We start from the raw sequence: 25,465 nt of genomic DNA, 5'->3' as shown, positions 1-25,465 counted from the left end.
TCAGGTATGACAATGCTGCAGTATTTCATGTACAATTTATTTCCTCTTTTTACCTATCAGAGTGGAGGGAAGAGCTGGTGTTAGTTCTTTGTTCAGTTCGTATCTTGATAATTTATTACTCCATGTTATACTAAAAACTCCTGCTGATCTGTTTTCTAATGCTTTCTTAGCTTTATAAAAAAAAAAAAAAAATCTGAGTTATTGTCTTAGAAAATTAACTGTAAAGCAGAAAAGCTGATGCTTATTTCATGAAACCTACAACTGATACACTATTATTGCTTTCTTCTCACAGCTCTTTTTTTTTTTTTTCTTCCCCAATTCTTCAGCCCTCAAAATTTTAGCTTCCTTATTTGGCCTGCAATCTGTTACTTATGTTTGAAAACCCTTTTTTGTGTCTTTATATATTAACCCTTCATGACATAGTCTGTTTCATACAGGTTAAGTTCTTTGTAGATTTTAACTTGCAGTACAGAAGCTAGAGTTTCAGAAACCTATTCTCTTGTAAACTTAGAAGCTGTGAAATTAAGGGTTTTGCCATCATTGTGGAGAAGCTTAGAGAAACCTTAAGATATCAAATTGCATTTTGAAGGAAAGACTAAGAGCATCAGTACTGACGTATTCTTTATAGATGTTAATGCATATGCCTCCCCCACTGTAGGAATAATAGCTTGAGTAGCTTGTGTTTGAAGTTAGGTAATTTCAATTAAAAATAAACATAATGAAGAATTTGTATCACCAATAAATGAGATGCTAGTAGCTGATTCAGAATGGAATTAATTTGGTAGAAGCTGTTGCTTTAGGTTCAGATGACTTGTCAGTCTGTAACTATTTTTATAAAGACCAGGTGCACTTGGGAGCTTAATACCACTAAGGTATGGGGAGCAGCCTTTTGTGTTAATGGTGTTTAAGTGCTTAATATAAAACGTATGCTGTAACATAAAACATCTGTTCTGTAAATGCAAGAGACCTTGCCTATTAAACTTCAGCTTAACACTTTTTTTTAGATTTTGTTAGACTTCTCATGCGATACTTTAATGGGAAGATTTGTGTTAACCTCTAAATAAAATCTTTCAAATAATTAATTATTGGTTTTTGTTGAAAAAATAGCTTATTTTTTTAATATGAACACTCAAAGTATTTGGAGAAAAAATGGAGAAACAGACAACTCTATTTGTTCTAACAAATATTGTGTGGTGATAAACTAGCTGTGGATTTCTTGTTCATATGTTGGTATTTGTTTTTTTTTTTGTTGTTGTTGTTGGTTTTTTTTTTTGTTTTTTTTTTTTTTTTAGAAAAATTATCTGTAGCAATAAGTTTCTGTGATAGTTTTCCTATAAAATCCTAAGCTTGCTCACCTTAGTCATCAACTCCTCTGAATGCTCTCCATAGGATATATGCCTGTGGCGATACACTAACATTATTCTAGGGGATGTTACATTTACCACTTTATGCTATCATAAAGCATAGGAAACTTTCAAATCCCTATCTAAGGATAAATACTTATTTTCTCCTTTCTGTCCTTTTCATTAAGATATATCTGGAGAGTAAAGGGAGTTCAAGTAGCAACAAGGAGGGCTTTTGAATTAAAATTAGGGAAAATGGGAAATGGTGCTATTAAAGTCAGGATATCTACACCTGAGTATGAAGGGAGAATGTGAATGAAGCCAAAAAATGACAGGAAAGAAGAGGGTAGAGTCAGAAAGCTGCATAGCAACTCCATCCAGGAAAGAGAAATGGAGTATCCTTCAAGAATGTACTATGAAACAATGCACGCTTCTGTTTTATTATAGTATTGAATCTATTTTTTGTAAAAGCGTAGGTAGAGATGGACTTTGCCCCTGAAACTTACTTAAGCTGACTCAAAAGAACTTAGTACTTGACAGAAAGCCATTGTTGGTGCATTATTACATGTTGACATTCCTGTGCTATGACAAAGAAGAGGTGTTAAGTGATACCTGCTGGAAAGAGAAAATCTTGCCTCATTGATTCATTGCAGTAGATGGGAATAATGTTTAGAATCAAGACAGTATGACATAAATGAAATGTCTTAAAGCTAAACTAACCTTGGTTTTTCAAGGCTGTGAAACATTGCACAAATCAAACTCGTTTTATGTAGAAAGCGTAGGAATGTATGTATTCCTTTAATCTGTTACTACATGGCTATTTTTACTACTTATGTATGTGTGGCAATACATTCAAGTCATAGTAGAGAGCCATTTCATAGTTTTTCGAAACAGTGGTTTGAGGATATGAATCTTTACGTTACGAATGTCTGTTAATAGTTTCATGCTCTGATTTGTTGTGTAGTGGGAGTAATTCAAAATAGATTGTTTTCTGTGAAATATTGTTACACAAAGGAATGTTTTGCCATCCAGGTAGGAAAATCCTTGCCAAGTGAAATACAACAAAGTGAATACACAGTATCTGAGAGTATAAAGATGATTTAATTGCTCTTGTGCCTTCTATTAGCTATCAGGTATTTTTTAATAGAAACAGTTATGAGCAAATATTTTAGATTTAACATAGCACTCTCTTGCTGTTGAGTAAAGATCTTCAAGCAGTTACTCTAAACAGTACACACTTGCATACGAAGAGTCAGCTTTATTCCTCTGTACTGCTGTATGCTTTGGATACTTTTCCTAAATCTGTTTTGATGTTTTGTTCTGATTTGTACTGCTCTTGAGCTGATGGTGAACTCTTAGTTGAAGCGCACATTGTCATTGACCTAGCTGTTTGGATCAGAGTTGAAAGATTAGGCTTATGCCTGGATAGTAATATTCTTATTGAAAGTGCATTCAACAGGTGATAGGGAGTGAAACATAAATTAGGTTAATGAGATGAATGCCTATGGTATGGCAGACAAATCAGGTGGGTCAGCTACTCAGTTATTCTGAGATGAGCTTTATGTTATTTGTATTAAAGCTGAGTAACTGGGCTACCATTCACACAAACATGAGTAGTTCTCTAATACTCAAAAGGTATTTATTAGAACAATATTTGTTGCAGTGTATTTAATGTGCTGAGCAACAAGAAAACAAATCGCTTATCAGCATCAACTATTCTAGTACCACAATAAGGTATTTTTTTCTTGCAATAATTTTTTTCCTATGAAAATAAATTATTTCTGCAACAGATCTGTAAAATGAATGGTGCAGTACATACAGAATATGCTAGAATGGGTAGTCAAATGCAGATTGAAGTAGTAAACTTGGACCTTTTCCTGAATGGGTGTTTCTGTACTTGCTTAGTATACCTTGTTCCTGTATAAAATATCATGTTTGAAGTGCTGCCTTTATCTTATAATACATTTCATCTTTGATAGAATATTCGAATATCATACATTCAACTGGCAAAACTGCTGTGTTGATGTCAACTGAGTATTGCATAAACACGTTAATATAATATTTCATGTTAATACTGAGGTTGTGGTGTTTGGTTTCCATGCTGAGGTTACTAAAGATTTTTCACAATCAGCAAGTTTCTTGTAACTTAATTGCCATCTTTATTTTTTTTTTCTAGTCATGTACACTATTGTTACAGTTAGTAACAAATGTTTCTAATAATTCTTCAGTAATATATTAAATGGGTTCTCAAATGTAGTCTTTAAGGGAAAAATAAGTGAGAATGTAAAAATTACTGTGGTCTGTAGCAAGTCTAGGATTGGCTGTGGCTTGGCAGCCTGCGTGCTGTTTTTGGTTATGGTTTTTGTTGGTGTCTTTTTTGGTGTTTTGGTGGGGTTTTTTAATTTTTATTTATTTATTTATTTATTTTAAGATTCTGTGCTCTTAAGCTTTTTCCCTCACTGGTAACCTAGAAAACCTCTCGGAAACCAAGAAATGCACTTCCAGGAGAATGTCTTGCAGGATTGGTGAATGCTTTTTTAAAGACTATATCAGAGGAGGCAAGAGACAAAGGGCAAGAGAAAACTAGGGGCAAAAAAAGAGACTTGGAAAATGTTTTTGAAACAATGAAAGGAAAATCTGTCATCAGACTTTACTGCACAAAGCACCGTAATACCCAGGCAATCTTGCAAGCAAACCCCATTTTATGTTGATGTCAATTTCTGACAAGTAGCAACTTCAGAATAATTATAAAATGAGACTCTAATAAACTGACCTTACCTCCAGGCCCTTTCAAACAAATCTCAGTATCTCTACGTATGACTTCTGTTAGAGGTGTCTTTCTATACTCGCAATTATGTGAAGCAATTAATTCTATCTTTCTTTGCAAAGCTTCTAGACTCTTGTATAATAAGATGTCACTTGGGGGCACTAGTGCCTTGAGTCGATAGAAAACAAAGAATAATGTTTTCAATTACAATTAAGTAGATGCTGGCATCACTTCATGTATTTTTAGTTATTTTTTTGAAATTTAAAGCAAATAAAATATTTAAGATTTGGGGAGTTTTGAATGCTCCCAAGCTGTAACCAAGTTTGTTTTGCAACATGTAAAATAGTAGAGTATTAGATTTCCAAGCTTTTGCAATTCTTTTTCATGGCAGACTTTCAGGTTTTTCTTCTGTGTCTCTGGCCATGGTGTTAATATCACTGCTAAGTTTTTTGCATGTAATGATTGCTTCCAATTGCTAAACAAACTGTTTCCTCTTGATATAAAGGATGATTCAACCATTTCATTGCTTGGAGCTACACTAGACCTGACAAATTGCTGTACAGGTTTTACCTCCTCAGCATCAATGGCTTGGTCAGCCAGAGTGATGTAGAGATTTCTGTTTTGGTATAGACAATTACAAAAGTATTGCTTAATTTAACAGTCATTGCCTTACACTGTCATTACTAGGTAACTTTTAAAAATAAAATAAATTCTCTGAAGAATATCAGTTTTCTTCCAACAGTGGACATCAGTTCATCTGGAAGGCTTAAAAACAAACAAAGCCTTGAAAAGAAGGGTGCAGCCTGTGTGTTGCTAGTGCTGTCCTGGAGAGACACGAGACACTTCAGTATTTGTGCTGTTTGTTGGTGAGTCGTGTTGCAGGACAAGTGAGGAAACTACCGAGCAGAAGTCTGGCAGTCTGTGATTTAGACTATTGTACTCACTTCATGGTCTCCTGAGATGTGGTGTCAAAACAAATCTAATCCTCCATCAGAGGCTTAACAAGTGGCATCATCAGCTTCACCATCCCTTTTCCTAGTGTCCATTTCCTCTCTCTGGCATGCTCCTAGCCTGAAGGAAGTGAATCAGCTGCAGGTATATTACACAGGATCAGCTAGAGTTCAGTTCTGCTCAATTTAGAGAGAGGCTATCTTGAATGCAGTGAGATCCCATTTTTACAGCCCCTACCAGGAAGGATTTGGTTGTCTATGCTCTATGAATGGTTCTATTAAGAGCAATATAGCCAGACCCCAGGGTTCAGCTAGTGAACTCTGTGGTTTGGAGTACCTTAAGATATGGCTCTTGCATGCTCTACCATTTCTATTTCTTGCATTTCTAATAACAGCCCTAGTGATTCTAAATGGCCCAATTTAATATGATCTTCTGGTTCTCAACAGCTAAGGCCTAAATACATTCTGTACTGGGATTACTATAATGATGAATGATTTGTAGAGATTTTGCTGTACCTGCTAATTTGCCTTCTGTGAATTTTTGCATGATGGGCTTAGAGTCATGCTGAGAGACAGTTATCTCTAAGTCAGGTATTACTGCCTTGTTACCTTGTGGAAATAATCAGCAGTAAATAAAGGTAACAGGAGGAGTGATTCAGAGTGTGCTAGCATCTGACTTGTGAAAATCATGCATCCAGCTCCGAATCTGAAGAATGTGCTAGAAGGTCATCTGAGAATTACTTTGGGTGCACTAGAATGGAACATGAGAAACAAATTAGGTAAATAATCTTATTGCATATTTTATATATTTCATTATGTGACAATGTTGGCATTGAATGCTCCTGCTAACCTCTACCTTGCTTCTCTGATAAATCTCCATAGCAGTGTGACTCTAAAATCTATTATTTAAAATTGGCATAATTCTCAAAGATATCTCATGGGACCATGTGCCGTTGCATCCAAATACAAGACATGAATTTGCTGAAAGAGAGCAGAAACTAACAAAGACGCTTGAAGGATAAAGGTGCTGAAGCACTACAACTATCTTGGAAAACTAATGGTCTATTAGGTACTATTCTTGAAAGTACTTGCTTCACAAATGTAAATTAAAATAAATCATGGTAACTGAGTTCTCTTGCTGGGGGAGTTTAAAGCAATTTGTCACTAGAATATTGGTTTTATCAGGACATGCTCACATCACTGATTTGCAAACAACACTGCCAAGCAACTGCAGTGACAAATAGTTCAGTGGGCTTGTTTCAGTCTTGTGGACATTCAGTCATAACTTAAAGCTATGGAGGATGCTTAAATTGTTATCAATTACAGAATATTAAATGTGCTTTAAGTTATGTCTCAGTATCTGTTTTGAAGACTTGTAATTCAAATATTAACTGCCAGCCTCAACTCTGAGAAGTGGAGGCAAATTTAAGATGTCTTGTTTTAGTGAAATAGTTATCTCAAATACATGCATCTTAAGTTTAGGGGCTACTTTGTGTTTGTAGTATGTAGTACACTGAATCTTTGATACCTGTTTGAAGCTTTTAGATGCTGCCATGAAACAAACTTTTAGATCAGGCATCTGGAATGACTGTTCTACTGAACAGCTCAGTGTTTCATTTGTTTTATTTCTTCGTGGGGGCTGATGTTCTGAGCTTGTTGTATTCAGTGAGTGTGGGGAAGGTGTCTGGATTCTACGCATAGTTGTCAGTGGGAGTCTAAATCCATTTGTTCTTCCTGTGTTACTTGTGTCTTAATTTATACAGAGAGATTTGGACAAATAAGTGCTTTCTTCTGTAAACTTAGACTGTGATTTGGTTAATGTGTTTGTAGCATTTGATTTAGAGCCCAACTCAAAGCTCAATAAACTAAATGGAAGAATCTCTGCTGACTTCATGGGCTTTTAGACAAACTTTGAAACTCTGTCTGTTTAGGAGTATTTCACGAAATGCAGATCCTTATTCTATAGAGCTTAAATTAATCTAAGTCAGAGCACCAATGAAATAAGCTGAGGACCAGTTATTTTCTTTATCTTTCCCTTCCACTGGATGTGTAAAAGGCTCCAATAGGCTGAATGCAGTTTCTGCTCTTGATCAAACAAGCCACTTGATTTGCTAGACGTGGGGGGAAAAAATAGCTTCTTTAATTTTGTGAACATTCGTTAGAGTCAGACAACAAATTCTGACAAAACATAAGTATCTCTCAAGTTAGATTGTTCTTCACAGGTTTTTCAATTAATTTAGGTGTGACTTCAGACTCTAGAGAGCTGATAAAACATCAGGGGGAGCGGGTGTTATCTGATGTAGAAATGTTAGTTGGTCCTGGAAATTGACCTATAGAGAGAGCCATTAGACAGAGTGAAACCAATATTTGTTGGCTGCTTGTTGTGAAACAAATCTGGTGAGAGCACAGAGGAACCCGGTATGTTTCTTTCCTAACACTTTAAACAGAAAACCCAGAAGCTAAGAGTTGTGTGGGTTTGATCATTATCTTCAGATGCTTCAGGAACTGTGTGTGATGTTTTTGTATTCACCAACTATTAATTTAATCTTTCTTTGCGAACAGTATATTAATAACTTTCACTGGTTTAAAAAAATGCTTCTAAGGCCAAAGCAACTGAGTCAATTTTGCTCTTGGTAGAAAGGATGTGTGGCAGCTCATTAGACAAACCTTGTTTGCTTTAAGCAAAGCTTGTATTGGGAGAAGCTTGTATTGGAACATGGTTCCATGTAGAAGCATGTAAAAGAACCCTTCTAGTGTACAGCTAGTGAAGACCTCAATTCTAACAATTACTTGAGATGTGCCCTGTTGGCTGAATGGGAGTGCCTTGTCCCTAGTGAAGTGCTTTTTCTGATCTTGTGCCAGTCTGTTCAGTTCTCCATAACTGTTCTTCATGATAACTGTAAGGATTTATGTGCTTTTAGAAAATAGCACGTCACATCTCCTGACAATTACTTATTTCACTCTGCTTCAGGGAAGATGTTTGTACAGCAGTTCTTGCCATCAAAAGTATTTCCTGTTAGAATAGTGATCTTGAGCCTGTCTGTAACTATAGATTACATGATAAGATATTGAAAACTGCTTAGCAAATCCTTTTGCTAAAAATTAAGTCTACCTCTCTTCTTACTACAGGCTTCCTTAGAATTATGGACTATATTCTGTCATTCTGGCACTGACTCATGTTATGTTCTTGGGCAAATTGCATAGTAGGCTCTCTAATTATAAAAATAGTATTAGGTGTTTCCACACTTAATATTTATCAGACTTTTCATTTTAAGTATTCTCACCTAATAAAAAGGAATTATTTTTTTGTTTGTTTTCCCCCTCTTGTTAAGCTCAGCCACAGCTTTTAAAATTAGCTGAATGCATTTCTTACATGCAGCAGCTGTAGTCTGGACGGATCTGGTTAGAAAACACAAAATTGCAAAAAATACATATGCTCAGCTTTACATATCAATGTCAATTGTGCTTGACTGGTTTGTGAAAGTATAGCGAGTCTAACATTGGTGGACTCCTGGTTGTATATCAAAAGGAGGAACTCAATCCTCCTCCTCGCTGTCTTTCTTATTGCTAGCTGGAGAAACTGAAGTTTGCAGATCCAGCAATTGGAGTATGTAAGCAACAATGTGGAGCACACAGGAATGTGTGGTCTCTGTATCTAGAAAATTAACTCTGTGGCCATAAAGTGAGTAAAATCCTTGTCCTCTTCTTCTATAGAAGCATAAAAGATATGTGAAAAGATTGACTAACTCGGTGACCTTTCTGTCAGCTCTTCAGAGAAAAATGCCTTGGATAAGACAAGCTTTAGGTGAAATTCCTCTTGCGTACTCCTATTTTTCATGGTTTACCAGATGTGGTATCTTGACTTCATTACCAACCCAAGGACTTTCCAATTATGAATTTTTTCAGGCATTTATTGAAGTAAGATGAATGGCCAGGGTTGGAAAGGACCTCAAGGATCATGAATCTCCAACCTCCCTGCCACAAGCAGGGCCACCAAGCTCCCCATTTAATACTAGACCAGGCTGACCAGGGCCCCAGCCAGTCTGGCCTTGAACACCTCCAGGGATGGGGCATCCACAACCTCTCTGGGCAGCCTGTTCCAGCATCTCATTGTTCTGTCTGTAAAGAACTTCCCCCTGACATCCAACCTAGATCTTCCCTCCTTCAACTTAAAACCATTTTCCCTTGCCCTGCAGTTGTCAACCCTTTTAAAGAGTTGATTCTTCCTATTCATTTTCATGCCAGTTGTTTTTCTCTAAAGAATCTTTAGTCTTGAAAAGCTGTGAAGTTGCCACCTGGAGCAGCTCCTCCAGGCAGTGAACTGTTTGATTTGGCAGGAGTGATGTCTGCTCCAAGTGGTGGGCAGGTATTGCTGTGGCAAGTCAGCACTTCTCTATCTGGAGAAGCAGGAATTGTTTGACTTTTCTGTGTGCTGTAGACAGATAAAGAAAAATAAATGTTTTTTTTTTTTCCTGCTGTTGTAAAATTAACTGTCAGGTATGTCAGGTTTTGAGAGCTGGGGTAGATATTTGCTGTGTATTAGCATTTTGATGCCACTGCATCACAGGAATATAAAAGGCTTTGTGAGGTATCCAATCTGGTTGTCTTTGACTGTTAATTTTGGCAAAAAGATTCTAAGGCTTTCTGAATCAAGGTGGATATTGGAAATAAAAAACCTTAGAACAAAGCATAAAAAATGTCAGGCCACCAGTGAAAGTCAGTCAACAAGGTTGATGATTACTTGTTGCTGAGTGGAACTGATTTCACCTTTCCTGCCCAGCTGGCGAATGCTAGAGTTAATCCATGCTATGATAGTTTTTTTTCAGTCAGAACCATTATTGGTGCTATCAGAGACAACTGATGTATATTGTTTAAAATTGTGAAGTGGTGATCAAATTTCAGTAGGAAGATTATGCAGTACACTTAAGTAGCCTCTATCAGGGTAAGCAAACTGTTTATGAGAATATTTCCCGTGAACAGCATAGTGATAGTGGCTGGGGGGCTAGGAAGAACACTCAAACAGTGCTTTGTGGAAGCTATAAGCAAGTACTTAAATTGTCAACCTGGTCTGGGGGGGGGAGACCTTCCACTCAGATGATTTATCACCATGCTTTTAGCAAAACCATGTCAATATTAGCAGTCTTCAAGGCTATAGTCTTAAGACTGAAGTTGGCAAAAGAAGAAATTAACCTCTGTTAATTTGTTGGCAATTACCTGTCAGTATTTTAGCATGGAATGGACAAAAGCAAATCTTGTTATTTTTACTTTCCCATTTAAAAAAAAAAAAAAGTTTTGCTGTGTAAAAATGGACCAGCTGAATTTTGCTATGCTGGTGTCCTGGTTACAAGGCAAATTAAAGGATAATAGCTCTTTGGCATGGTAATAGTTCAGTGGTGTTATGGTGTGTTTTCTCACCAAGATAAGTGGAAATGCCTTGGAGCCTTAGGATGGGATGTGATGCATAAGGCTGTGTGGTCCAAATGGAGGCAAGTGTGGAGTGGTGACAGACTTGTGGAGGGCTGAGACCTGAGGATGTCCTAATGACTATTTTCTCAGTCTAAAATTTGTGGTGAATTTGTATTGCAGTAGGGTGGTGAAGAGACAAGTGGTGGAGCCTATGGAAATTGTCCCTCTTTGCTGGTGCTGTGGTAACATTGTCTTTATGTGGGAAATTCCTTTTGATATAAGTAAGGATTGTGTGATGAATGTATACTCATTAGCATGTGAATGTGTATTTCTCAGTGTCAGTGGGATGTCCTGTAAGACAGTGGCCATGTATTGCAGTCTGAATTGGAGCAGTCCTAAAGACTAGTCCTAAAGAGCAGAGCTGTTGTGAGTTGATCCTGCTTACTACTAAAAAGCTTACTACTAAAAAGATGAGGCTTTGAAAGATGAGGGATCACCAAGGCTTGTTACCATAAACACAATCTGAGTTTTCCTTTTGTCACACTCAGTGGAAAACATGATGAGGGCTATATATTTGCTTTTGTGCCTGAATCACAAAGGTTTGCTAACTGCAATACCCAGGGGTTGCAGGGCTTCTCTTTCAGTTTAAGGCATAAAATCATGAACTTTTAATCTTCTATGTCCAGAAGGTTCCATTATCAACAGCAGCTCAGATTGGATGTGCACAGTGCTGAAACATAGCTGTAGTTAAATTGCTATTGCAAGAAATGGTAAACTCTGGTCTCTGAAATAGTGTTGAATAATTCTGTACTTCAGAAGGTTGGAAAACTTGTCTGTAACAGCTGAAGTCTGCCCACAGAAGTATTAAACTGGCAGGTTTGCAAGAAGCTTCTCACCAACAAATCAAGGAATTGAATATTGCATCGAATTGAAAATTTGGAACAATATGCAATATAGACTATTTTTCTTTTATAAGCACAAAGATATTCTGGTTTTTGCGATCTCATGAACATCTGACAAAACCCAGCCACTAAGTGATAAGCTCAGTAGTTGGTGCCAGCCTGAGCTGTTCATGTACAGATAAGTCTTCTATTTTTCTGAAGTAGGTTAAGAGAAATGACTGTAAGCAAGGAGCAGAGGCCATTCATGTGAGATGTGACAACACCTGATAAATTATCACACCCTGTAGAAATAGAGGGTCTCTAGCTCATTCTGTGTGTTCAGTTGTCAAGAGGTTTGATGTTGCTGCATTGATGCTTATATTTTGAAGAATGAATACTAATTTGGTAGGTTTTCTCAAGCTGTTGCAGTTTCTGCATTACCAAAAAAAAAAGTTCTGTTTCTAGAGGAAAAAATAATAGATTAGTAAGAAATTTGCTTTGTAAGCCTGTATACTGTGAAGTAGGCAGAACTCAGCGTGTATTAATCGATTAGACGCTTTTCCACTCAGATTACTGAATGACTGTCTACTTCTCTGATGTAATTCTGAATTACTACATCCTGAGTATTAAGAAAAAATACTTCAATTATTGTTTCATCATGTACCTAGACTTTCTTCTAATGATAATTTAACTTGAGATGAATAACTTGGATTGTTGATTGTAATTTAATTTATTCTAATTTGTATGGCCTCCTGTTTTGCTTCTGCTGTCAGTTTCGTGGATTTTATGAGAGTAGATATGACAAGTCACACTAAGATTTATTTTTGCTTATATAAAAAAATTAATTTAGATGTTAGATGCCTGCAGTGGCCTGTGATGCTGAAGTTAGAAAAATCTAACTCTTAAATATTTAGCAGATAGAGTTTTAATCAACCTGCTGGGAGTTGGGGTATACGTGGCTGGATGCATGAATGTCACAGATATTGGGAGTAGCCTGATGCTCTCTCTGGTTTTGTGGGTGTTCAGGAACTCTGCTATTCTGCTTTTTAGCTTACATATCACTCTACCTCTTTCAATTTCTCCTGCAACAGCTGTATTATCCTTTTTTGATCAGTATCTTAACTTTGTACTATGTATAAAGCCTGTTTTCCCTCAGTGCTTTACCTTTTTTGTTATCCTGTTGCTATGATTTGGCTTCTGTCTGTGTTTTTGTTATGTTTTTCACAGATGTGTGCCCTTGTGAAAGGAGTAGGGTTCTTGAAAGACTTGCTGTTTGCTAAAGCTCAGCATGCATCACTTTGCATTCAGATGCTGAAACATGCTGGTGGCTGGTGAGGTCATTCCATAAAATCTTTTGATGTTACAGAAGTCTGTGTGTGCTCAGAGAACTATTAGATGTCAGACCATGAAAACTGCTACTGGTGGTTATCACAACCTGGCTTAAAAATAAAATGAAAAGCTAAGAGTATGTGGGAAATGTGGAAGTAGTATTTATATTTTGCCAATACAAAGCAGAGTACTTTAAGTTAGATAAACAGAATTATGGATCATCTGTTTAGAAGCAAAAAATAGGAAAGGATCCAGAAGATGCAAACAACTTTGATTATAGTAGCAGTAGTGAAGAGTATGTGTAAATGCATCTCTGGTTAGGTAGGCAGCACAGGATGGCAGGTTGTCTTCTTGCCAGTGTGGTCGTATTTCCTAGAATATGCAGGGGGAAAGAGTGTAATGGGAGTGGGGAGATTAGCAATGATGTCAATTGACTTCAGTACTTAGGGAAATACAAATTATCAAAAAACTTTGAAATCATAGGCAAAGGCATAGGGACTTGAGCAATGTTTGCCTTCACACCTGTTTTGAGAGGTTCCATTGGTGATAATTTCAGTCTTGGAAATACTTGGAAATGAGGTTAGGATACAAATGTATCTTTACCACTTTTTTCTTCAGGGTATTTTAGTTGGCACTAACACTTTCAGAAAATACTTTTATGATGCTTCAAGATCATTGATTCTCTGAAGCTGAGTGTTAGCAAACTTCCAACACATTCTGGTTTCTGACCTCTTGTTACTCAAGTTATCTGCAACAAGACAAGTAGCAAAAATGTTTCATGCAAGTATATGAAATTCTGTAGGAAGCTGCCTTTTCATTTTGTCTTTCTGTATGTGGCTGTCAGCTGTGGTTACTAGAATGCTAATGCATTCTCTGGAGTCTTTTTTTTTTTTTTTTTTTTTTTAGATAAGACCACCACCTGCACTAGGCTAAATTAGACTTAAGGAGGGGGAAAAAAAAAAATCTGTGCATGATTAAATAGTTCAGCAATCAGAGATGCTTAAGTTAGATATTAATGTAAAGGAGCAAAATAAACATCAATAGGTTTGTTATGAAAGCCAGAATGTGTTCTTAAGTCTTAAATGTTTAAACAAGTAATACTGTTTACAAAATACTACTGATAATGTACTTTTCAGGTAGAAATTGAAAGAGTGGTAGTTTATTCTATATTTCTTAGCTTCTGGTCTATTGCTATTAATCTCATTCTATTTCCTCTTGCACAAGATTGCTACAAGGAGGTTCTGAAGGTAACACTGTGCTTGGGTGTAATCACTATGTTCATATGGGAAGTCTGCCTGCTCTTGAATGCTAGAAAATGCTCCATGCAAAATGTGCGCTAGACAAAATTCACCAGCCAAGCAAAACACTGAGTCCAGGGTTTGAGTCTTGGCATTGATTTAACTGTGGTGACGCTCGGACTGGAGGTGATAAGGTTTCATTTGAAGCCATTGCAGCTCTTCCTTGAGTGTTCGCTTGGATGCAAGTTCCAAGCCAAACCCATAAATTAAGATACAATGTGCTTTATTATTAACATGCATGACTCTTCAGTAGTCTGAAATAAACTATTAAATGTTTTGATTTCTCCTGTGCAAGTTGCATGTAATCACATGTACGTCATCACATTGACATACTTAAATAATGACATTCACTTTGGAGAATAACAGAAGTGGCAATTCTAATGAGAAAATATTAAGTTTTATGGAGATGAAGGATCATCTTTTTCTAGGTACATAATTTATTCTCTTTTTTGAAAGAGTGTATCTTGTTTTCATGTTTGCTTTTTGATAGTTGTGATGAGCACTGTACAAACAGTGAGCAGGAAGCAATTGCTTATCCAAAGAGAGGATGAGGGAGTAGTGTTGTTTTGTTTTGTTTTTTTAATAAAAAAAGCTTGGGTGTCACAAACACGTGTCTGCTGACCTTTCAGTAGGCTTCAGAAAGTCCTTTTGTATAGTTTGTGGGAGTTGAATTTTTAAGTTTTTCAGCTGAAGGAAGGCTGCACAAACAAATGTCAAGGGAACTAAAAAGTCATGTAGAAGTGAGAAACTGTAAAAGCAGCAAACTCTTCACCTTTAGAACTAGGCTAACTTGACTTAACAGCACTAGACTAGGGCTGCAGATCAGGCTGGCTCATGTAATCACAAAGTAGAACCATAAGGTTGCAAGGTTGATCTTATCTCTGCAAGGACAAAATGACAATGTATTTTCATTGAAGCTTTTGTGTATTAATAATTAAAATAGTCTAGAAGTCTGACACTTCCTTGTCAAATGTATCAAAGCATACTGTGTGTTTTCCTTACATTTTAGTGCATCAAAAGGATATTATATTGTTTTGATGGATTTACTGTATTACACAGTTAATGCTTTCAGGAAGTTATCTTAAAGTCAGTTATTTGGAATCCTTTTTCCTGTAGCAAGTTCTGTAATTTTTTGTTCTCAGCTCGTATATTTGGTTTGGGTACTTAAACACAGGTTTCTGCACTCTTGTTGGTGTACCATCTATTTATTAATTGTAGGTACTAATGTGTACTCAAGCATAGAGGAGAAAAGTTTTCTTAATGTAGATCTTTTTCCTGTGGAGGTGTGGGAGTTTGTTGTGTCTCTGAACTTTTATAAAGTTAGTGAAAGAAGTGAATAGTTATGTCTCTGTCAAATTGTTAATGAAGCTGTAATTAACTAATATTACAGCTATATTCGAGGTATCATGGAACCAAAGGTTATAAAATCATCAGACTTACGGAGGAAAATGTGTTTTTTTGGGTGGCTGTAAACCTTGTAAAAGTAGCCTATTTACTTAAAGCTTCCATCTACTTCAGAGTGTGCCAGCTGTAGGGTTTGGCTTAAATCTGCATCACGTAGCTGAGAATTCATTGTATGTGGCAGAAATATTTGAAGAATAGCTCAGCCTGGAAGTTATTTCAAATTTTCAAGATTACTTGTTAATCTGGAGGTAATCACAATCTTTAGAGGACATTACAACAGTCATACTTGGCAAATCCAATTTTTGCAGCTTCTTTAGGCTGTCTCTGCAGTCTGTAACAGCTCCAATCACTGCCTTGTGCTCTGTACTACTGTCCTACCAGATAATGTGTGTGTGCATTTCTGCTTTTCACCTATAGGTGTTTCTTCTCTTATGACTTGTGAAAAAGGTGTCAGTGATTTTCTGAGTTAAGAGTTGGGGAGAAAAGGTCAGATTCTGTCCCCTTAACTAAAAATCCATCTTGTAATTTGCAGGGAGTACTCCATTATCAAGAAATATAACTTGTGAGTTTTAATGCTGTTGAAATAAAACTCAAATTCTGTTTTGTTATGTAATATACACAATCAGTGGGGTCCAATAATATTAGCCACTTGTATTAGTAGCTGTCAGAATGGGCAGCAGCCTGCATCCAGAGAGCTCTCAGACACTTGGATTACAGATTTCCACACAGCTGGAAGCAAATTAGTGTTCTGCAGAAGGTAAAATCAAGGGACTTTTTATGCAAGATGACTCACACCATAAAACACAGAGATGATCACAACACTGTTCTTATTCATATCTAAAACAAGCAGAGTACTTTTCAGTGGTTAATGGAATATGCACACTATAAGTGTGCTGTTGTCAAGTGTTGGGTTTAGACTTGTTAACATTAGTAGCTTTAATCATTAGGCATTTCATTTTTTAATAGCCATTTTGAAGCTATTATGTTCCTTTACAGAACTGAAGGGACTGTCAGCAGATGTTCCCAAACTGATGCATGCTTGTCGAAGTGCAAAACAGAGGTGTTCATATGGAGCATGTCTGATTGCATTGAGAAGCTCTGTGGGCATGTACTAATGAGAAGTAATGTGACCCTGAGAAAGACAAGACAGAAGATTTTTTTTTTTCTAAAGGCTAACGCAGAGGGAAATTGGTTTAAAGTGTGAGAATGAATGTATTGCTTATATAAAACAACACTGCTTCAAAGTGGTGCCTACTTTATCTACTACTTCTGATGAAACCAAATTGCAGTCACAGTTGGGCTAAATGGACCAAAAGGAAGGCATGAGTGTTTAAAAATAAATACTTCTGTAAATAAAAAATAAGTACTTCTGTAAAAAATAAATCTGTACCTGCTATCTCTGTATTTAATTTTCTTCTGACGAGAAACAGCTCTTTTCAGTGGAAACAGGTCTGCTCTCCACTCCTCACTTTAAAGAAAGCTATTCGAACATGTTGCTAGAAGCTGCAGAAGTATCTGTGGTAGCCATTTGTTATTTGATTTTAACCTTCAGAAATCCAAAAATGAGCTGACTGGTTGCTGCCCTTTCACATTTCTTTTGCACTTCATGCAAAACGTCATGCAGAACACTTCACGTTCCCTAAATATTGGCTTGCTACTGGTATTAATGTAATGCTGGTCCTAATGTCTGTTTTTATACAGTGTGGGAAGGGAAATATTTCTCTTGAAAATAAGATTTACGAATGTAAGTATAATGCTTTTTTGGGCAAAAATATTAGTGGAGGCAGGAATATGCCAGTAGGAAATGGATTTTTATATTCAAAATGAAGCTTCATGGGTGTTTGTGTGTAGCGCAGTTAGTCTCTGAGCTCTAGAGATAACTCTTGTGGCTGTTTAGTTATGGTGGGAAGGATAGGATTTGTCTTAAACGCGTACTTGGAGGATGACTGAAAGTTTCAGTTTTCAATGCATGTGTCCACATATTGAGCAGAGCTATGGTTTGGAAACCATTGGTTTGTTTCCTTTGAGTTTCTGGCACTTTACCTAGCAGCTGTTATCATCTGAACATAGCATGTGTTGTCTTCACCCCACCAAGGAAACCTTAGAGATTTGTCATTCCTACTCAGAGTCCCAGAGGAAGGAAATGCTAAAGCTGCTTCTCAGCTGCAAGGAGAAAAGGTCTAGCACTTCCTAAGCTGGAGGCTGTGATCCACAGGCTGTGAATCCTGCTAGGTCACTAGCAGAAAATAAGCAATGCTTGTCTAGTTGGACTTGGCAGCTCCTCTGTACAGAATGAGTGGAGAAGAAAAGAAATAGCTTACTGGGAGAACAAAAAACTGCAGTATTCTTACTGATGACTTTATCAATGTGAAAGTTTTTAAGTTCTTCAGATACATGGGAATAGAGGCAAAATATGTTCTTCAATGAAGACTGGAAAAAACACATTTTCTGTATTCTGTGGTACTTTAACTTGAAAATCGTGCAGGTACCTCTGTTAAGATGTGGTGACTCACAGTAACTGTCCAGGCCAGCGTTAGAGCTGAGAAAGAAACTACAGCTGTTGCCTTCTTTGTGTCCTAGCCACTGGAACTAAACCTGTCTTCTAGTAAAAAGAGAAAATCACTGTGATATTGGCAATGTTGACCTCCTAACTTTTGCAGCACAAGCACAGCTCATGTGAGCTAAGCAAACTGTTAAATTGGGTGAAAAGAAATGCTCCATTCTTACTTTGAATCATTCAAAACCCCAAACAGGAGCTATGTGAGGTACAAATTTGCCCTTACATACTCTCAAGAGAGTTGATTTGGTACAGCCATATTCCAGGCCAGTGTGTGATACTTGTTTCATTCTTTATCTTCTATGATTGTGTATACATGAACAACCAGACACTTTAATTGAAATAGTCACTTAACCGTAAATATCAGCTTTGAAAGCAGTGGTCCTAGGAAGCTGAAGTCGTAAAACAGCACCAGAACAAGTTAGTTACTACTTGCTATGTGTCCATATTGCTGTCAAATGATTTGGGCCATCTAACACTCAAGTTCATGTTTGTTTTTTTAACACATTTTCTTGTAATATCATACAACCAAGATGACAGACATTTTAGTACAGCCTACGTAATGCTCTCTGCTGTTAAAGTGTGAATGCTCATGTATTTAAGATGATATGATTATTTCTTGATTTAACTTTATGCTGTGTGAAGTTGTACTTTTTTGACACTCTTGCCCTTGTTTATATTTTATTATTTTGGATATTCATTTTAAAATGCAGATGACATCAGTGTATCTTCACTTAAAATGTTTTTGACTGCAGCAGTGAGATAGTCTTTCCAATGCTATCAGTGATTCTCTGGTAAATGTGGAGATGTGTGTTAAAATGATGCACTGTATTGCTCGTTATCCTGCTCAAGAGTCTACAAGATTTCCTTATTTTTGGGCCAACCAACCTAGTGTTCTCAAACACAGTACTACCATAAAGTGCAGAAAAAAGTTCAATTCAGATGCTCAAAAAATGGGGAATTGTAGAATTCTTCTTCAAAGTTGGAGTGCTTCAAGTTGGAATGGGTCCATAGGGATCTCTGAGTCCAACTCTTGGCTCCACACAGGAGCACTCAAAAATTGTACTATATGACTAAGAGCATTGTCCAGACACTTCTTGAATTCCAGCGAGCTTGGTGCACTGATTACTTCCTTGGGGAACTGTTTTCATATCCCACCACACATTTGAAGAACCTTTTCCTGATAGCCAACCTGAACCACCACTGTTACAACCTCAGGCTTTTTCATGTTACTTTATCACTGGTCACCAGAGAGGAGGTGAATGGCTGCCCTTCTCCTCTTCCTCCTGAAGAAGTTGGTTTTCTCTTCTCTGGGTTATATAAACCATATATATTATAATTATTATATTATAATAAACCAAGGGACTTCAGCTGCTCCTCATATGCCTTCCCCTCTAAGGCCCTTCACCATCTTTGTAGCCCTCTTTTGGACACTGTAATAGTCTTATGTTCTCTTTTGTACTGTGGGCCCCAAAACTGCACGCTGTATTTAAGGTGAGGCCACATCAGTGCACTGTAGAGTGGAACAATCACTTCACTTGGTTGGCTAGCAATGCAGTGCTTGATGCACCTCAGGATGTGGTTGACCTTTCTGGCTGGCTGAGCACACTGCGTCATTGCACTAGACCAGTCACGGGACTCTTCCCACTAGGTTCTGCTTCTGTCAGTGACGTCGCGGCTCAGGGACTGAGCCAAGGTTTCTAGCTCTTGCTTGTTCCTCATCACGCGCATTGGTGTGGAATCTTTTCAGATGTGCTCTGTTGTACCCAGCACCTCGCTGAGTAGATTGGAGGATCTTACTAACTTACAACCCATTTGATTGCAGTGTGCTAGCCAGTAGTTTATTACCAGCAGTGTAGGTGTGTGCCAGCTGAGCTATTGCTCTCGCTCCAAACTTTGGCATGCTGCCCTTTAGCTCATCTCTAGGGAGCATGGTTTTATCACCTTCTCCTTTCAAATCTAGCTTAAAGTACTCTTGATGAGCCCTGCCAACTTCTGGAATAGAATACTTTTGCCCCTTTGAGACAGGTGTACTCTACTTTAATGGCAGAGGCAGTCTTGAGGCATGGAGTTGACTGGCTTGCCCTAGACACCCCTTTAGAATTGATTTAGTGCAAGCCACTAGAAACTTGTAAAATCAGGCGGAGGACAAGAATGAAGTACAAGAAAGATTCCTTAATGTTGTAAGGTATGAAGGGGGACAGAGTTGGGTAATGTAGAACTATTCTTCTATTCTTCTCATCTGTGAACTCCATTGAAATAGATCACTGTATAAACTTAAAAATTTTGTTTATGTTTACATCTCCCCTTTTTTCCTCCTTGATGTATAATACTATTGAAATAATAACTCTAATATATATTTTGCTATGTGATGTAGGTAACAACACAGTTATGGCATGAAAATGTGTGTCATTGTTTATAACTTTTCTCATAGTACCTCCTGTGTGCTCGTTGAGTGTACAGCTTGTTTCTGATGCAACCGCACTGCTATGTTCTGCAGAGTAAGCTGAGTGTGAGATGCTTAACCTCAACAACTCTGTGCATTTCATTATAATGTCTTCTATTCCCTGTGAGCTGAAAAAGAAAGGCTTTTGGGCACTGCAATGCCATTTGTGAGATAAAAGATCCTTTAATTTGATATTTTTTTAAGTAAAACTTTAGAAGGCCAGTGTAGAACCTAGTGTGATTGAACGTGGTCATCAGGGAAACATTACGTTTATAATTATTTTACGTGTAGGCAGTAAGAAGGTATTCTGCATCAATATGTAATGTTTTTTGGGCGTATGTAACTCTGAAATCTAGATTTCTTTTGTTATTATTTATACTCTTGAAGCACCTATAGTGATCTTACTTCTGAGGGGGGCAACTATGTTTCCTAGCATTGGTTTAGTATATGACTTGAAATATGATCCTATTTTAAGTTATTTTAAAGCAAAACGTATTATCTGTATTTCTTTTAAAATGAGTGCACTTAGCTGAGGTGCTCGTTTATAGCATTTTTGCTAGCAAGCTGAGAACAGGAAGGTATAAAAGATTACCCAAGTTCTTTTATGTACGTACTTCTATATTAAAGATGGTAGGGAATATATCATAAATTCACAGAATGGCTTGAGATGGAAGGGGACCTTAAGAAAACATCTAACTCCAACTGCCTTGCTGTAAACACAGACACCTCCCACAAAACCAGGTTTCTTAGAGCCCCATCCAACCTGGCCTTGAACACCTCCAGGGATGAGGCACCCACAGCCTCTGTGGGCAACCTGTTCCAATGCCTCATCACCCTCTGAGTGAAAAATTTCAGCTTAATATCTAATCTGAATCGCTCTTCTTTTAGTTTAAAGCCATCACTCCTTGTCCTGTAACTACGCTCTCTGATAGAGTCTCTCTCCAGCTTTTTGTAGTCCCCTTTGTGTACTGGAATGCTGCTGTAAAGTCTCCCTGGAGACTCCTCAAGGCTGAATGACTCCGATTTCCTCAACCTATCTTCTTCATAGAAGAAGCACTCCAGCTGATTGATACAAAGTTGATTCAGTAAAAATAAAAGCGTGAACACAGATTGGTCATGGCAGCAGGTAAAAAGTTAGAACTAGCCCTGTGCCATGGAGCTTCTGCTCTTCTTCGGGATGGATGTAGACTCTGACTTTCAGCAAATCTGCATGGGGCTACAGGTGGGTAGAGGGGAAGGAAGGAGTGGTGATGCCAGTACTAAAAATAACTAGTTGTTTCTACGTTAAGCCAGCAGCTCTAAGAAATGAGGTTGAAAAGATGGTGTTTTTGGGGTGTGGAAAGGATGTTTGGTGGTTTTTTTTTGTTGTTGTTTTTGTTTTAGAAGCTGCAGTCTGATTTGTAGTTGCTAATTGAAAATGATTTATTTTCAAGAAATCCTTAGCTAGCATAAACAAAACAAAATAAGAAAAAGCAGTAAGCTCTTTACTTAAATGCCTCAGGCAAAATGTATAAGGATATGGAGCTTTTTAGTAGTCTGGATTTGATAGTACTGGCACCATCTATTGGTCTTTTTCAGTGAAATCACTTTGTGTTTTGAGTTTAGTCTCTCAAACATCATGAAATCCACAGTCACACAGATACTGATAAAATAAATGAAAATAGCCATTTACAGTGGAAAGTACTAGGAATAAATCTTATTTACCTATTTACGTCATGTTTCCGGACAACTGATAGGGTAGGATGTGAAATTCATACATTGTTTCTTAGAATATTCTAGTTCCAGGCATATGAAATCTTTTTTTTTTTTTTTTTTTTTAGTAGTGAATATTTTATCATTAAAAAAATAAAAATATATATTTTTAAAAAGGAAACAATAGCTAAGAGAAAACCGGTTGTTCCTTAAGCAGAGAGGGAATTGGGAATAAGAATTCTGAGAAAAGAATATAAAACAATCTTAGAAAGTGAGTGTAAGGACAACAGGATTGAATGCCTGTCAAATGGAAATCTAAGCTGAGACGGATAGTTTCTTAGGCAGATAAAGTGACACAAAAATACTGAGCATTGGGAATGTGTTTAAAATGATATGTAAAAGGAATAAAATCAGGAGAACAAAGTTGGGCAAATGTGCAGCGAGCTAAATTCGGATTTATCTTTGCACCTCTGCTGCAGTGCCACACAGCTATATGAAACAGAGGTGTACAATGCAGGGTATATTCCTTATTGTTCAAGCTCGGTTTGTTAATCTTCCTTGCTTGTTTGATGACAGCTTTTGCAGTCCAAAATTATACAGACAAAAAGAAGGAAAGCAGCCCTACTCAAATCCTAATCAAATCAAAGAACAATAGTCTTTCTGCCTTTCTTCATAAAATATCTGAGAGGGAAGAACAGCCTGTACAATGGCAGGACAGGTTTCTATTCTGTCAGTATTGCAGCTTAAAGACCAGATATCCTTTTTCAGTTTGTGAAGTTTTCACTGGGGAACATCAGGGTGCATTCTGCTTTACCTTGACTACTTAGAGGCTACAACTGGAAGAGAGGCCTTGTTTTGTTTTAAACATTTACAGAGCTGGGTGGAATAGTTTATGATATAGGCAGAAGTAAGCCCTTAAAACATCAGTAATTTCACACCAAAGATGGCGGTGGCATAATGATTTCTGAATACATTTCAACTACCTTAAATCAAAAGCCCTCTGGTCTGCAGTTCAACAGCCATATCAATATTGATACCTTACTGTTTTTCCTCTGAGGCACAGGATGAAGTATACATAAACTTGTTTGGAAGAACCTTTGTTTTGCTGGAAGCAAAATGTATCTGTATAAATAACTCATACAGACTTGCTTATGCACCCATTTTGTATATACAGTTTTCCCCTTTTTGCCCCTCCATTTAAACAAAGCTTTATTTAGATACACAATTGCCTTCATCTTGGATTCAGAAAATGATGTGATTTTCAACATTAGGGTGCAGGATGCTGTGTACTTAGGTGTAAGATCAACATCTTTCAAAATTTACACTGCAGCAGATCACTGCTTTATTTCTCAGTGGATGTTGCTCACTGTGTGGTTCACAGAGCTGTTCTCACACAGAGATCATTTAGACAGTTGTTCTCGAATTCTTTTTTTCTGTGCCATTCACTAAATTCACCAAAGAGAGAATACAAATGGCATCACCTGAAGATGTAGTAAAACTACTCAAGGCCAGTTGCAGAGAAAGGAGGAAAGGCTATGTAGGTGCTACCAAAAGCGTATGCTTCTGCAGCCCTAAGTAGGAGAAATCTCTGAGCATTGACTTAGAACGCTTCTCTGGACCAGAGAGTGAGATACTTGAGGCAAGACTGTAATCACAAGCTTAGGAGACACTGTTTTTGCTTGAATTAAGTATTCTTTTGTCTGAAGTAGCCTGTAACAGATAAATCTCTAGGTATAAATAACCTTTACAGCAAATAATTCCTGTACTTTCTGTGAAAGAAGATAGTGGGATGTTTTTCTGTGTCCAGTGAACCTCATGGATCAATGATCATATTTCTTGTGCAGCCAAGTGAAAAGTAGTGCTTTATCACATCAAATAGGTTACAGTCTGCAAAATAATATTGCAGTGTGGTTTTTTATCAGTAGAGAAAACCCAGTTTTCATGACATCCTGAAGGAATCCCCAAATCCTCTATGCTTCACAGACAGGTGCTTTAGGTACACTGTGATCTGGTTATACCAGCAAGATATGGTCCCACAGTCCCAGTTTATAAATATCTTTGCCTGGAAATCAGATAGCAGCATTTGCAGGTGTGAGTCATTAGTGCAGGAGACACAATGATGTGTGGAATAAGCATGGCTCACATCCAAACCAGCCCACACACTTTCATCAGCACCTTGAAGTCTGCAGCACAGACAAAAATCGAATTTTTCAAGTCAGTCTGCTACAGCCTACCCAGTCCTAAAACTCAGATGTGCAGTAATAGGCAACACAGTGCTTGTCCTCATGCTCTGTCAGCCAGCAGTGCTCAAAAGGCAGTTTTGGAAGACAGTAAATTATTGTCTTAGTTAATTGCCACAATTTGAACTGAATAGATGAACATCCCTTCTTCACCAAAATATCTATTATTGATTATTTTTATTTCTTTTAACATAAGAGATGGCATTCTTTGTCGCATTTTTTTCAATAACAAAGACTTTGGATTTCTTAGTGCTATCAGTGTCTGATTAAAAAACAAACAAAAAAATACTTTTGAATTAGTGGGAAGAAGACATTTACAGTCCAAGCTTATATCATTTGGCAAGGTAGTTATTAATTTTTATTTTTAATTAATTTTACTTAATTTAATGAATCTTACTCATACTATTAGGCATTGTGGTTGTAGTATCAGTATTGTTGCCACAGTTTCTTTGAATTTGCAATACAGAAGTGAGTATTTTAACTTTTTTAGCCTGGAACCCCAGACTAATCCACTTGTAAGTTCTAAAGAATTAGTGAACTGCTCAAACAATTACTTTGTTATACTTTAAAAAGTTCGTTAGCTGATAGTGGAATCAGTTAATGGTATTCACCTCCCTGACTGCAAAGTTAATGGAGTCCATAAGGAAGAAGTCGGCAAGTTCCAGAAAAGCACTTATCATAAGGTGCTGGTACTAAAGAGAATTCCAGATGTCATCAAAGAAGGGCAAACAAGAGATGATTAATTCAGGAATACATCTGACTTACCTCTAACTGGTCTGGTACCTTGTGCCTAATGAGGACTCTGGGCAATTGAATTCAAAAGGGCTTCAGTTTGTTGGGTTTTGTTTCCCTTAATCTAGGAAAAAGGAGAAGCGGATTATTTGCTTTGCTTGTTGTCTTTAAAATTATGATTAGTATTCAAAGTTCTATGCAGAGATTATTTCTTTCCTGTTTTTGTTGGACATTCTTGTGCATGGGTAAAAGAGCAAGGTGTGATATTTGGGTGTTCTGATAGATGTAGAACAGGTAGAGAAAGTAGGAAATTTCAAAATGATCAGGCTGTCTAACAGATTGCATGGCTTCACAGAAGTTCTGTTAATATTTATGCTCAGCTTCTTCCAACTGGCATCTGTCTGGAAAGGGTGAAATATA

The 25,465-nt window shown here is 37.2% G+C and overlaps 1 protein-coding gene across 4 annotated transcripts in view; it reads left to right on the top strand.

Moving 5' to 3' along the window:
- PDE11A (phosphodiesterase 11A) overlaps positions 1-25,465 on the top strand; it is a 126,797-nt gene that overhangs the window by 16,344 nt on the left and 84,988 nt on the right. The gene's annotated exons all lie outside the window — the stretch shown is intronic.

This window comes from Tympanuchus pallidicinctus, unplaced genomic scaffold (assembly GCF_026119805.1).
Source record: "Tympanuchus pallidicinctus isolate F22 unplaced genomic scaffold, pur_lepc_1.0 scaffold15, whole genome shotgun sequence".
NCBI lineage: Eukaryota > Metazoa > Chordata > Aves > Galliformes > Phasianidae > Tympanuchus > Tympanuchus pallidicinctus.
Note: the sequence above shows the minus strand (reverse complement) of the source record. Positions and strands in the feature narration are given on the sequence as shown.